At 45.3% G+C, this 14,288-nt stretch overlaps 1 long non-coding RNA gene across 1 annotated transcript in view; it reads right to left on the reverse strand.

Moving 5' to 3' along the window:
- Nucleotides 1-13,764, reverse strand: part of LOC109319105 — a 14,526-nt gene extending 762 nt beyond the window's left edge. The window contains exons 1-2 of the long non-coding RNA XR_002103373.1: nt 13,687-13,764; nt 12,509-12,513 (exon numbers count right to left, since the gene is read on the reverse strand). This is a non-coding gene — a long non-coding RNA (uncharacterized LOC109319105). The remainder of the gene's footprint in view (nt 1-12,508; nt 12,514-13,686) is intronic.
- Nucleotides 13,765-14,288: the final 524 nt, after the last annotated feature.

Below are 14,288 nucleotides of genomic sequence, written 5' to 3' on the forward strand. Positions count from 1 at the left end.
GGACAGTTGAAGAAAAAGGAATCTAAGTGGTCGTACGTTATCAGTGTCCTTCAGAAGCTATAAATTAGCTGAAGTATTTGGCAATTATTCAGAAGGAAGACACAGCTCTGTGAAAAGGATTAGTTAGCTGTTGCCTGGATCAGTGGGCCTGTGGACCTCAAGGAGCCCAAGAACTGCATTCCAGGGTCCTTCCCAGTACCCCTCAGACAGCATTGTCTGGGGACGCCTGACCTCTCTGAACTTTGTGGAAAGAGCAGTTTGCTGTGTATTGGGCATCAGAGGGACTGCCGATAAGCTGCTGACGCAAATTGCTTTTGTCTGTCATCGTTTGTCTTGTTACTACATGTAGTTGTGTTTTTCTTAAGTCAATAAATCTTTCTTACCGTTCTACCCCCAACCACACTCTCAATCCTAAATCCTCCGCAAGCAGCTGGGACACCAGGTAGTACCTACTAGGGCTGTGTAAAATTTCACTGGCAGTTTTGTTTCAACACTGTTTCGACTCGTATTGAGCTTGAAACAGCAAAATTGAAATGAAACAGAGAACTTCAAAACAGCCTCGAAACAAAACGAGGCAAGTTGAAACGCTTCAAAATTTTCTAAACATTTCGAGTTTCAAAGCTCAAGCTGGGCTTGCCTGCAGGGAAACAGAAACTATAGTAAGGAGAGGGAGGGGGAAGAGGGGGAAGTAGGGAAGGACTCCTCTCATTATTGACTGTGCAGCTGGCCAGTGACTGTCATCCTTCCCTGAGGTCTCTTCCAATCCCAGTGCTCTGGGAGAGGGATGGAAAAACTGCATAAAAGGCAGCATTGTTTGAACTGCCTAGATTTCCACCTTGGTGTCAGTTGAGTGAGGGTGCATCTTAACACAGGCACAGTGTCACCCACCCATGTCACAAGTTTTGCCTGTCAGCAGCTAGAGGTGCAGGGCCCCAGAACCCAGACTCCCCCTGCATCGATCTCCTTGAGAACTGGCAGGCTTCATGGCCGCAGCAGGACCTAGCAAGCCTGCAGCTTTCACCCTCCTGTGCCCCAAGACAGACACAGTCCCACAAGCACTCACGTCATAAGTTTTGTCCTTCAGCAGCTAGGGGTGCACAGCCCCAGAACCCAGAAGCCCCTGCACCAATCTCCTCAACAGCTGGCAGGCATCATGGCCACAGCAGGGGCCACCAACCCTGCAGCTGTCACCCTGCTGCATCTTAACACACACATTGTTACTCATGTCATGAGTTTTGCTTGTCTGCAGCTTGAGCTGCAGTTTCCCCAAACCCCCTACACCTATCTCCTTGAAACATGGCAGGCTTTGTGGCCTCAGTAGGTGCTAGCACACCTGTAGTTTTGACCCTGCTGTGGCTTAACACATACACATGACATGAGTTTTTTGCTTTCAAGACTTTGAGATGCAGTTTCCCTGAAACCCCTACACCTATTTCCTTGAAACTTGGAAGCCTTCATACCTGCAGTAGGGGCTACCATTTCTGCAAGTTTAATCCATATCAAGCCATAAATGACAAAGTTATAGGCTGTTTTGTGCTTCCCCATTAAAGCCTATGGGCAAAACGTTTTAACAGGGTCGAAACAGCGAAACTGTTTCAACGAAATGAAACAGAACAGCAGTTTCAAATCAAAACGAAACTCAAAATGAAATGCTGTTCTGTCAAAACATTGAAATGAAAGTTGAAATGGAACGGTGCCATTTCCCACAGCCCTAGTACCTACTGCCCCTTGAACATGTCTAAGTGGATTATGTTTACTGCCCGTACATGGACAAGGAAAAGGAAGACAGCCCTGCAGTCACCCAGGTTGCCCAGTCATGAAAACACTGTCATACTACCCCCAGTCCCATTTTGGGCCCATTTTGCTGCCTCTCCAACTTATTTTCCTCTGAAGTAATAATAATACTAAAAATATCAGTTCAGACTTCAAGAAATGACAGTCTAGTACCAATCCATCAGGAGGCCTCAGAAATCCTTCACCCCCTGGGTCAGAGTCATCTTTCTACAGCAAAACTGTCTCCCCACCAACTGTCCTGCTCCTCCATCACCTCTCATCCCTCCCAGCTGAACTGCTGGTGGTCAATTTGTCCCTCTAATCTCCTGGTGAGGTTCTTCCCAGAAGAGGACTTGAGGTTGCTCCCTGGTTCACCCTGAAAGCAGCAGGCCATCCTGTTAGATCTCTTCAGTCCTATTTTAAGGTAGTTTAGGTTGGGCATCCCTAACCTGGAGACTCATTGCCTGTACTTGTGTAGAGAAGGAACTGAGTAAACGAGACCCACTGAAGCCAGCTAAGACAGGTGATAAGGCAATACAGGCTTGTAAGAGAGTCCAGCAGTGGGTTATAAGGACCCAGGTGCAAGATGTCCATCAACAAAGGGCAAGATGCCCATCAAAATCCCAGGATTGCCCATCAACAAAGTTACTACCTGTGATGGGAAGGGCAGGATTTGGCTGGTTAACTCCATAATGGATGGCAGAGCGATGAACTCTAGGGACAGAGATGAATTACCGGGTGTGGCTTGTAAAAGGCACTGAATTCGGTTGTATTGGAGACATGCAACCTTTAAATAACAGTATTGCAGTGGCTAGGTACTCTCTTGTCACTTGGATGGGAGGAAGAACGCGAAGTTGGTGCTGTTCCTAAAGCAGAACCGAGTCTCCTTATGCATGGTGTGCATGGCAAGGAAGAAGAAAAGCAGAAGGCTGAAACAAGGAAGAGATTTATTCTGTCTCCCTTCAATAGAGGCACATAAGCAGGTGGGGAAAGGTAGGGTGAGGAAAGATGGAAACTGGCTTATTGACAGTGCTGCACTGGAGAGAAAGGAAGCAGCCTGTCTTTGGTTCTTCTAGAGCATGATTTTAAATGCTCTCCCAATGGTCCTGAAAGGATGTAACATGGGTCCCCCCCCAAGTGCGTGGTTTGGGACTGTAATATTTGAGTCTTATTGTGAAATACAGAACGAAACTCAGATACTACCTTGGAGGGAAAGAGGGAAAGGTCTGGCCTTCCAAACACCAAGGCATGCTCACTGAACCTCAGAAACGAGTTCATTAATTGCAAGGGCTCAAGGCTCTCCTGCTTGTCTGGCTCACGTTATGGCCAATAAAAAAGCCACTCTCTCTGCAGTTAATACCTCAGCTCTGTTGATTTTAAAGTCCACGAGGGGACTCTAGCACAGTGCTTAAACCTGTAGGCTTTTACCTACCTTCCTCTTTCAGAAGAGATCTGGGGAGAATTATGGAGAGGGTCCACACAGATTGGGTAAGCACACAAATGTTGCTGAGCTGAATTAATTGTATAACCAATCCCCTGGTCTTCATGCAAGATTCAGCTACTTTTGCTTCTGATTCTCAGAGGACTTCAGGCTTTTTCAGTCTCATATGGTAGCATCTTCCTTTAGCACAAACTGTGAAGGTTCAGGCATGAGGTCCTGTCCTAATTGGCATGCAGTCTGTGAAATTTGCATTTTTGCATGTAACTGCAGTCAATGGGATTATACCACCAAAAATAAGAGCAGAATTTGGCCCTCCCTGGCTTTTTGGGACAGCCACTGAAATGTTTGAAGTGTGCCCATCCACAGTTGCTAAATTCTTCAAGGGATCCTGAATTCCCTTTCCCTGAAGAGTCTTGTCTTTCACATCTGGACTTGATTTCTTTCTTTTTTTTTTTTTTGCCTTGTCACTATTAGAGCAGTAACCTACGTGATTCCCTTCTGTTTCCTCTTTCCTTGTGAATTTGCCTCTTCAAAGTCAGTTTGCACCTTTGGGTACAACCTTGAGGAACAGATTATGGGTAGCTTTCACCATCCCAGGAGATGCTGTGACCCAAAGATGCATCACTCCATCCCTGCTTCCTCCTGGCTCCATGGCCTTGGAGGTGCCACCCTGTGCCAGTGGCAATTTGCAATGCCCTGTTCAGTGGCTGGAGTCTGGCTGGGGTAAAGGTGAGGCTTCACCCAGTCCCTGCCTGCCCACATGGAAACCTCCAGTGTGCAGCATTGGCTTACTTCTGTGTGCCAGACCCACAATGCGGGCTGGGGTGAAGGTGGTACTCCACAGCACCCTTTGCTCCCCTGCACAATCCAAGTGGCAGCCAAGTTCACTGACTACCAGCTGAACTGCCCACACATCCAAGTTGTTGAGTCTGTCTTTCCAGTTCTACTGACATCCCTAAGGTAGCCAGGCTGGGAAAATATCCATTTCAAACCACTGACTACATTTCATGCTGATGGGCTGGCCACTAATTCCTAATAGGGGTTTGTGATAGGGGGTGGTCACGAGGCCCATCCCAAGATTAACCTGCCCACCTGTCTAGAGTAGTCTGCCCCGTCTCACCTGCCATGTTTTACTGCTTTATAACTGATATACAAATACAGGATGCTGTCCATTAAGTGTCCCGATGCTTAGGGCATTATATATGGCTCTGACCTTCCCTATACCGTGTCCTATACCTTGCAAATAACATCCAGATTGCCATCCCAGCCCCTAACTTTGGCCACACTCATTGGGGTCTGTACCCCTCGCTCATACTGGGCTACTTGCCCCTCACATGCACTCTGGCTCCTAGCCACTGGGCTCCTTGCCTCTCACTAGGCTCCCTGCACCTCATTAGGCTCCATACCCCTTCCAGACTCTGGGTTCCTTGACTCTTGCTCATTCTGGCTCCTTGCCCTACTCTGGTCCTGCCAACTTCCTTGCTGGCTTACCCACCAGGTTGTTGGGGCTGGGGCTATAGGGTGCCCCATACTTGCCTTTCACTAGAGAGGCAACTGGTGTGGCATTTCCTGGGGTCCATCGCGCCATAAGCAGCCCCGTCACACCATCCATCCCTAGCAAGGTGTAGTTTTACATCTTGCCCCCAGACCAAGAACCTCCTGCCATCCCCATAATTTCTGCCCTGTACTTCCAAGATATTATGTGAGCAGCAGCTCCACATGGGTGATGTTGCCTCTCTGGCTGCTTGCAGCAAACTGCTGGCTCTGCTGCTGCTCAAGCCTGCTCTTATTGCTTGCAGCTGAGCCCTCTTCCCAACCTGGGAGTCTCCTGCTGGCCATATGATTCATGTTTGCGGAGTGCAGCCACCTGCAGGCTGCTCGATTTTAGCCCAAAGGTGCTTTGCCACAGGTTTTTTCTTTCCCTTCACCCTGAAGGAGCAAGGATGTTCACCCCATTTTGGACCTCACCTCTACCCCCAAATATAATCCACCCCAATAAACATCTGCTGAACTGGATATGTGTCTGTATTAACACCAAAGACTTGATCCTTAATGGGTGTACATAGGTATAGCTACTGTAACTTCAGTATGAGCTCCAAAGATTTGTATCGACTGAGGTTTTAGCTTGTAATATCTAGTTGACAGTGTAATTTTAAACATGAAAGGCATATGCATGAAAATTAATTGGAAAATCATGTGCATCAAATGTACTTGCCTGTGGCTTGGTCTGTTGCTGCACTTGTAAGTTATGAGCCTTTATTTCACCCCCCTCAATGTTTGCAAAATAAATTCAATCCTCTTCATGGTGAGATACTCCTTGCCTTTTCTGTTTTTCCATGTCAAGCCCCCTTCAACCAAGCAAATATAATAATAATATGAGTGTCATGCACTCTGAATTCATACTTCATAGATAATGGGAAAGCTATGGGAGCTGTATCAGGCATGTCAAAGCTAAGGATGGTGAACAAGACTGTAATTCAAGATCCTTCAAGACACTGTCCTTTCTCAGCTCTTGCTGAACTTTTCCATCCAGCTTTAATGGCTTTTTTGTCACTGTCTGGCATGGAGGATTCCTTAAAAAAAGAATAGGCAAAATGTTTGTTTTGCCAACCCTGACCACCCAGCATAAGACAAATAAATCAAGTTAGTAAGTCATCTGTGAAATATTTCTCCATGTGAATGTGCATAAAGCCATGTTGAACATGTAGTAATTCTAATGGTTTCTACTTCTGTGTTGTGAGGATGCCAAAGTGCTTTCCAAGCATTAATTAATTAAGTTTCACATTACTTTCTAGGCGTGTAGGGATTATTCTCATGTTCTGGTCTGGGCGAAGGCAGTTAGGTGACCTGTCCAAGGTCACGAAGCAGGTCAATTTTAGAGCAGGGAATCGAATCAAAGGAAAGGAAATGCAAGAACCCAGTGGTCTTTGCCAAAGGCTGGAAGACTCCTGTCTACCTTGACTGTTTGACTGGAAGTGTGTGGGTCTTCTTTCTGCTTTAACCTGGAGCAAATGTGGAGTAAGTCCACTGAAGTCAGTTTAGATGTCATGCCATGAGACAGATGTATATTGGAAGAGGATGGGGCACATGCTCTTTAACGACTCAGTGACAGGAAGGCATGATGGGCCAACTACTGACTTAGAGTCAACAGGAGTGATGCTAGTTCAAATGAGAGCGGTGGTTGTTGGTGCCAGGTCTGACTTGACTTTGGCGAGAGCCAGGAGCTGAATTCTCTCAAGTTTTGTGGGTTCAAGACCTACGTATGGAGCAGAGCCGGCGGCACAGCTCCACGCTACTCAGCTGAGGCTGGACTGGATTTGTTGTGGTGAGGAGTGAAGACCTCAGTTTTTCCACCAAATAGGTCCAGCTGGAGAACAGTAAGGCGAGCTGCCCAGCCCTGGCCCCCCACCCACATCCCCCATTTGCTTCACAGCAGGAAGGTAGATCAGTCTCAATTGCCCATTGAGTTTTTGGCTTCTCTACCCATGAAAGTCAACTGTATGAATGTTTTCTTCGACCCTTTTTTCCTTTTGGTTACAGCTGGCTTTGGTTTTCTAAAACAGCTTGGGCTAAGACAGATAGGGCTGTGGCCAAGGGGCCAAGGGTGATAATGAGGTGACTTCCCTTAGCATGCAAGAGAAGACATTCCTCTATAATCCACTGACTCTAAAGGAAGGGCCAAATTTACTATTCCAAAGCACATCTGTATCTCAGGTCGAGGATCTGATCCCTAACACAGCCATTTTTTCCCTGATCTTTTCACAGGTGCACTGGAATACAGTGGCCCCCACCGCCCCAAAACTGATTCCACTTCTTTCCTCATGGTAGGGATAAAGATCCTAAATCTCCCCTGTATCCTTGCCTTTGCTGGGTCGGGATGGCGGATTGTCATGCTCCTTTCTCTGTACACCTCAGTGCCTGTTCGCGATTTACTTTGACTCCTACAGCAGGGCACGAGGCCAAGCAGAGATAGGTTTATAGGGCAACCTGTGCAACACACTGTGAGAGCAATCTGTTCTTCAGGAAGTCCCTTCCTCCCATGCCAGCACTGAGTCATTGGCACTCAGCAATCACACTGTCATGCCAGAAATAAATACCAGAACTATGGAGAAAAGGGAGCCGTAGCCCAAGCGCTCTGCAGTAGCTCCTGGGAAAATCATTAGGAGAACGAAATGTAACATGTAACAGGAGAGCATGCAGGCATCCGCAGGCAACGTGTATGCAGACCTCAGGGAGTCGAGCGCTAGTCTGATGAATTTCAAGCCCTGCTTGTGCTCCGTGGCTTCAGGGTCTCTCAACTCTGGATCCTATCCAGTTCTCGGATCCGGGCCTGAGAGCACTTCCATGCGTTCTGACCCCAGCAAGTGCTTCCCCAAAGTTACAAGTCCACTTCATCTTGTTTCAGACACCCAAATTTTAATTAATATGTATATACACTATATACATACATACATACATATATGTATGTGTATATATATACATATATATGTATGTATGTATGTATATAGTGTGCGTGTGTGGGCACATGCATGTATTTGTATATGCATACATATATGTATATGTAGGCTTAGCAGAATTCAATCTGTATTTTTTAATAATTTTGATGGATATGATCAATGTTTATTTTCAAGCCCTTATTTTGATTTTTAGCTATTTAGATTTTCAGGGTTGTGAGAAATTAGGGGCATGGGGGGCAGACCATTTCTCAATGGCAGCATCCTGTTAAAATCTCATGTCAAAATATAACACATAAGTATGCATAAATCAATAAATTACACCTGCTTTAAATTGTTCTGTTCACTTGGGAGCACATTTGTAGCTCCCTTGTCTGCTTTTTCACTTCCTCTTCCTTTTATTCCCAGTCCCCTGGGGTTTCTGGGAGTTGCAGTCCAAATGACAGTCAGCACAGTTTTGTAGGCACTCCTCCAGTTGTCACACACCATCAGCCATAATTTTTCTTACAACTCTTTTCTATAAAGTTTGATTATGAATGATGAAAATACATTTTCATTGGTCTGTGAGTGTGTGGTGAACTTGATGTTTATTAAAGTTTACCAATAAAAACTGAATCCTGCCAAGCCTGCATATATGATGTACATGTCACAGGCCTCATCCAATGTTATATGGGTCTGGCTCTACTGAGCTCAGTGGTGTTGCTCTGACTTACAACTGGAGTAATGCCATGGTGGACCAAGGTCTAAGTTCAATCTGTCCTCTCATCACTCTGTTGCCATGCCAACTGCCCCTTGGTAGCCTTAGGAGGAAATTGGATCCAGTTCAGTTTGGTGGGACATTGCGAACACAATAGCAGGTTTTACAAGGGTTGGTGATATGTGCCCAAGCAGCGGAGTGCCCTGCTGTCTTACCAAGGTGCCTGAAAGTCAGCGAGGGGAAGGAAAGACTCCTTGCTCAGGGCTGAATCGCCTCTGCCTGTTTGTCAGTCATGAGCACCACTGACCTGGGGGCAGGTTGTAAGACTGTTTTCCCTGAACCAAACACAGCAGTCATTCACTGCTCTTTAATGAGAAGGACCCTACGTGCCCAGCAAATGGCAGTACAGGAGTCTATGCTCACACAGAAAGCATGTTCTTATCCCACTCCAATGCATTGACATTGCCCTGACTGTAGAAAAGGGCCAAGAGAGTGGCTGGAGAATGTGGCTTGGAAACCCCAAGTATAAAGGCGTTGCCTTGCTGTCTCAAGTTACAGCAAGGGACGTTGAGGTTAGATATTAGGGAAGAACCTCTCATGAGGAGGGTAGTAAAGCACTGGAGAGAGGCTGTGGACTCTTCATCCTTGGAGGGTTTTACAACAAAGCCTTGGCTGGGATGATGTAGTTGGGGCTGGTCCTGCTTTGAGCAGGGGGTTGGACTAGATGACCTCTGGAGGGCCCTTCCAACTTTAATTTTCTCTGATTCTGTGATTTTACCTGGGCAGCACTAAGAAGCGACGTTATTTAACACTACCCCACGTCCCTGGAGGTATCCCGCATAGGGGACGTGTGGCTGAAGCACAGTGCTCCAGCTGTTCCTCTCCACTGCAGTGGTTCATAGGGACCATTGCAGCAGAGTGTAAGCTGGGTCAACGTTGAGGCTGCTCTAACTGTGATTCAGTTCACATTACAGTTCCTGTGGCCTGGCTATGTTGGCTTAAGTCATGAAACCTCACACTTAAGAACTATGCCAGCAAACCCCTCCAGCATGGCTGCCGCTCTACAAGTGGAAGTCTGCTTTTGTCTGAACCCTGGAGGTGGAGCAAATCCTCACTGTAGATCTAAACTAGCGGTCAACAAAGTATGGCTTGGTATCAGATGCTTTGGAGCTGTGATGCACGGGATGGGCCAGAGTGCATGTATTTATGACACTTTCTGCACTACATTTCCATGACTTGATTGCCTAACATCACAGAGGCCTAGACTTGAGGGCCCAGGGCTCCTGTCCCAGTTCCATGTTCTTGAATGAATCTCACCATCCCAAAGATAGTCCTGCTCTTAAGCTTGATTTATCCTCTTCCTGTTTTCTGTTGTCCAAGGTACTTATCTGCCTCCCATCATCATGGTACCCAATCACCCAACCTCCAATGGATTCTTATCCTTACAAAACCCCCATAAGGAGAGCAGTGATGCCACCCCAATCTTACTAGTTAGAGCAAAAACACAAAGGCTAGATCTGCAGTGACCCTTGGGCATCTCCCTGTGGCTTTATCTACCTAAGTTGAGGATTCAATAGCCAATGAGCATTTTAAAAGACCCTTTGAGTGATCAAAGATGACAACAGGCATCCCATAGCTGTGCCACTGAGAAGCTAAAAGATAGCTGTAGCAAGTTTGGCCCAGGTAATTTCTCTAACAGCAGCAAACATGTGCAACACAGGGTAAGAATCGCACATGCAAGGTAACTTACATCTGCATATCACCCCAAAAGTCAGCTGCCAGCTTCTAAAGCAGTGATATTGCCAATCCACAGCAAGCATTGCAACATGGGTCTTTCATGGTAGCTAGTTTATTTATGAAGATTGAGACCCTTCCTAAGATGCCCAGAATCATCATCCCTCACATTACCCCAGGGGAGATGCAGAAAACCAACAATGTAAGGCATACAGAGAAGCTGGGAACCTCCATCGTGGCATGTTTGGAGTCCACTGAACTTTAGACATAGAGGCAAGGACCCAGGGGCAGGGCTTTCCACTCTTTAGCTTCTAAGAAATGTCCTACTGACTTTCATTGCTCTGAGGATTTGGAGGCCAGGAAAGGACCGGCAAACAAGTTCCAGCAAATAAAGTCAAATCCGTATTGGAAAAAGAACTGCTTTGTAGCAGTGCATAAACTCTTTATGTTCTTGGGAAGGGCAAAATAAAGCATTTTTATTGCAATAATAAAACTCAAAATGTTAGAAGAAGGAAGGAAAGGGAAGGCTGCACAAGTGCAAATACTAAACTGTTACATGGCTTAAGTGCGGTCAGTGGGTGGAGATGTGTATAAGGTAAGTTACTACAAAAGAATGAGCATTGAGGAAACTGAGCACTACATGAAACTCAGCATTTCCCTAACGTGAAAGTAGCTTACATTTGATATTGCAAGAGAGCCAAATCTTTTTTCATTTAGTTTTCCTTAAAATGATATTTCCCCCAAAAAATCTTTTGGACATTTTTTGTTTTGGAAGATTGGCATTTAATTTCAAATTCTATTTTGTGTGACATTTTTCGCTTGGATATTGTTATATTATTTTATTATTGTGTATTATTTCATGGCCTGTTATGACTCACAGAGATGAGTATATGTGTACACATGCCAACACACATCCTTCTCTCTGTATACTCTGAAGTATGTACCCTGCTACTATGCACATGTCAACACAATACAATACAGCTATGCGTATACATTATATTTGAAGAAGCTTTGGACTTCCGGCTATATACAGGTCATGAGCATGCAGGACACAGGACTCCGGCTGAAACCTCACTACAGATCAAAGGATACTCCGACTGCTTTATCAATGATGTCTGACTCAGTCCCTGAATGAGAGCAGGCTCAGACATTGCAGTCCTATACTTTCATTGAGCATCTCACATGCCCTTGAAGACATGTTCTGTCATGGCTGTCCATTCAGAGAGTCACGTTACCCTGAAGGTCAGGCAGAAGGTATGGTAGATATGTATCTCATAGGTTAGATAAGACATATACATAGATCTTTAATGAACCTGAGCTCACTTCATCTGATGCTATATAAGGCCAAGCAAAGAGCAGCATAAAAAGTGGACTAAGTAACCTGAATCCAAAATATATGAAGGAGAGGAAGAGGGGAGGTGGGAAGAGCTAAGAGAAGCAAACAAATGAAGAACCTGTACGACCAAGGGAGTCATGAAAGCTAATCCAGGTAATAGGATAAAAACTCCTAGTCCTACTTAAAACATACTTAACCCAACCCAGCCTGTGGATGATTTTTTGTTCCACAATTTCCTATTTAAACTTTTTCTGAAAATGTTCCTGACTGAGAACAACAATCCTGAGGACAGGGATGGGGTGTCCAGTGAGGTTAAAGTGTTTGGACACCAGCTTTTGTCTCTCTCTGCAGCTGATGTCAGATCACGTTAATTTGTTCTGACACAAAGGCTAGGTACAGACATTCAAAAAGTCCAAGGCACAATTGATTTAAGTTATGGGGTTTTCTGTAAATGGCATAGTTTAGATCTGTAGTGAACAGACACACATTCGCCCTTTGGTTGTGGGGAAGGGGACGTCTGAGAATGGGTTCTGCCATTTTTAAACCAGTCCATGTGTGCTGAACTTCTGTCTGTTCTGCTTTGGGTATAGACCACTTTCCAATCACTTGTACTGGTAAAAATGTAATGTCTGTACCTGGCCATACAGATCACCCAGTCTATCCAATGTAGACTGTCAACCCATTACCCGCTAGCTTTTGCAATCCTTCCTTCCCACCGTTTGTATTCAGATCACTCATTCCACTTTATACAATGCTCTGTGCTTGGCCTTTCACAGCATCCAAGAAAATGGGCTTGAGTTCACAAAAGCTTATGCTCTATATATTTTATTTAGTTAGTCTATAAGGTGCATGTCTACCATGCCTTTTTGGAAACAGTGTTATTGTGAATATAGCAGCACTTTTCACCAAAAAAGAAGAATTTCAAATTCTAATCAAAAGCTTCTGAATTTCTTGGCTTCCTAGCTACCGAAGGAGACTGGTAATGCTTGGTCTCTCCCTCCTTTCTTTCCTCTGACTATTTAGATGACAATCAACTTATGGCAGAGAGACTCTCTATTACTGTGTATCTAGACTGTGCCTTGCACAATGGAGCTTCACTAACATAGTGCAAACAGCAATAATCATTTAGGTTATATTGCTTTTTTTTAAATGTCCATAAAGCCTGCAGCCAGCAAAGCTAAACTTAGAAAGAAAAACACTCTCTGGCAAAATTGAACAAATATAATTGTGATGGGAGAACCCCAGGGGCTTGAGGCATAAACCACTTCAGAGTTCAGGAGTTTAGTTCCACAAATATAAGTGCTTTACTGTGTAATAAAATCGTAGCAAAACTAACAAACAGACCAAACTTCCACTTTCACATTGGTGGTGGTAATGGGTCCTCCCAGCTGCCCTTCTGCTAGTCATGTTTGGCCTGAAAATAGGTAATCTTCTTTGCATACCGGTTGAAAACACCCTGCCTGTTGTGTCTTCTGAGGTTAGACAGCCCCTGACTGCCTTGAGTACTTTCCAAGAATCCTTTGGGTTTCATACTGGTCTTGCTTGAGCCACTGGAAATCATGATCACCCCCTTGCCTTTAAAGAGATTAAAAGCCGTACGTGCAGTCTAGTATCAGTTAGACAAGTTTGGATATAGCACAGCTCCACTGCTTGCAATGGGTGTGTCCATATGGCACAATGCACAGATGACTAATTCTACTGCACATTAGCGCTGCAGGAAAAACCCATGCTAATGCGCTAATGTGCTAATGCGCAGTAGATTTAGTCTAATGCACACTAATGTCACCATAACAGCATTCATTTGCACTAATGTGCAGTAGTGCTGATTACGATGCATTAAATTAGTACTTGTCATTACTAGTACTAAACTTAATGCACCATAATTATGGCACATTAAGAAACATGTAGATGTGGTCAGTGAGTTGCTTATAATTTGCATTGAGGCAAGTGAGATCAGGCATAGCTCCTGCATGTAAAAAGGACTTCATGGTCTTTGCACAAAAGATATTTCACAAAGGCATAATATAATGTCACATTATATCAAGGTGTATTAGATAAATAAACAGGATAAATAGGATGCATCTACACATCACCCTATGTCACTGTAATGATGCGCTGCATTGCTATAGTGCATCACTACAGTGATGTAGTGATCACATGGGTCCATATGTGATCACCAGCTACTTTGCCATAACAGCACGCTCCCCTGTTTTAACATGGCATTATGGTGAAGTAGTGGTGAAAAAACAACTGTGCACCATGTGCATGGCGCAGTACAAGCAGTTACCGTACCATGCTTTAGCACTTCCAAAAGGAATACTAAAGCACAACACAGTAACAACATTGCCATAGGGCAACATATAGATGCGCCCATAGAGTCACAAAACTAATGGAGCTGGAGCTAGAGCTGGATATAGTTTCATAGTTTGTAGGGTTTGAAGTGACCTGAGCAGATCACCAAGTCTGACCCCCTGCCATGTCAGGAAAGAGTACTGGGGTCAAACGACCCCAGCAAGGTGTACATCCAGCCTCCTCTTAAAGACCCCCAGGAGGGAGCCAGCACCACTTCCCTTGGAACTCGGTTCCAGATCCTAGCTGCCCTGACAGTGAAGCAGCGCCTCCTGATGTCTAGTCTGAATTTATCCTCTGCCAGTTTGTGACCGTTATTCCTAGTTACTCCTGACGGTGCTCAGGGGAACAGGGACTCTCCCAATGCCTGCTGGTCCCCTCTGACTAGTTTGTAAAAGGCCACTTGTGGAGGCTGAACAGGTTCAGGTCCCGTTGCCTCTCTTCGTAGGGTCTCCCCTGCTGCCCCCTGACCATGCGAGTGGCCTCCTCTGGACCCTCTCCATG

The sequence above is a fragment of the Crocodylus porosus genome, unplaced genomic scaffold, assembly GCF_001723895.1.
Source record: "Crocodylus porosus isolate Cpor-Errol unplaced genomic scaffold, CroPor_comp1, whole genome shotgun sequence".
Lineage (NCBI taxonomy): Eukaryota > Metazoa > Chordata > Crocodylia > Crocodylidae > Crocodylus > Crocodylus porosus.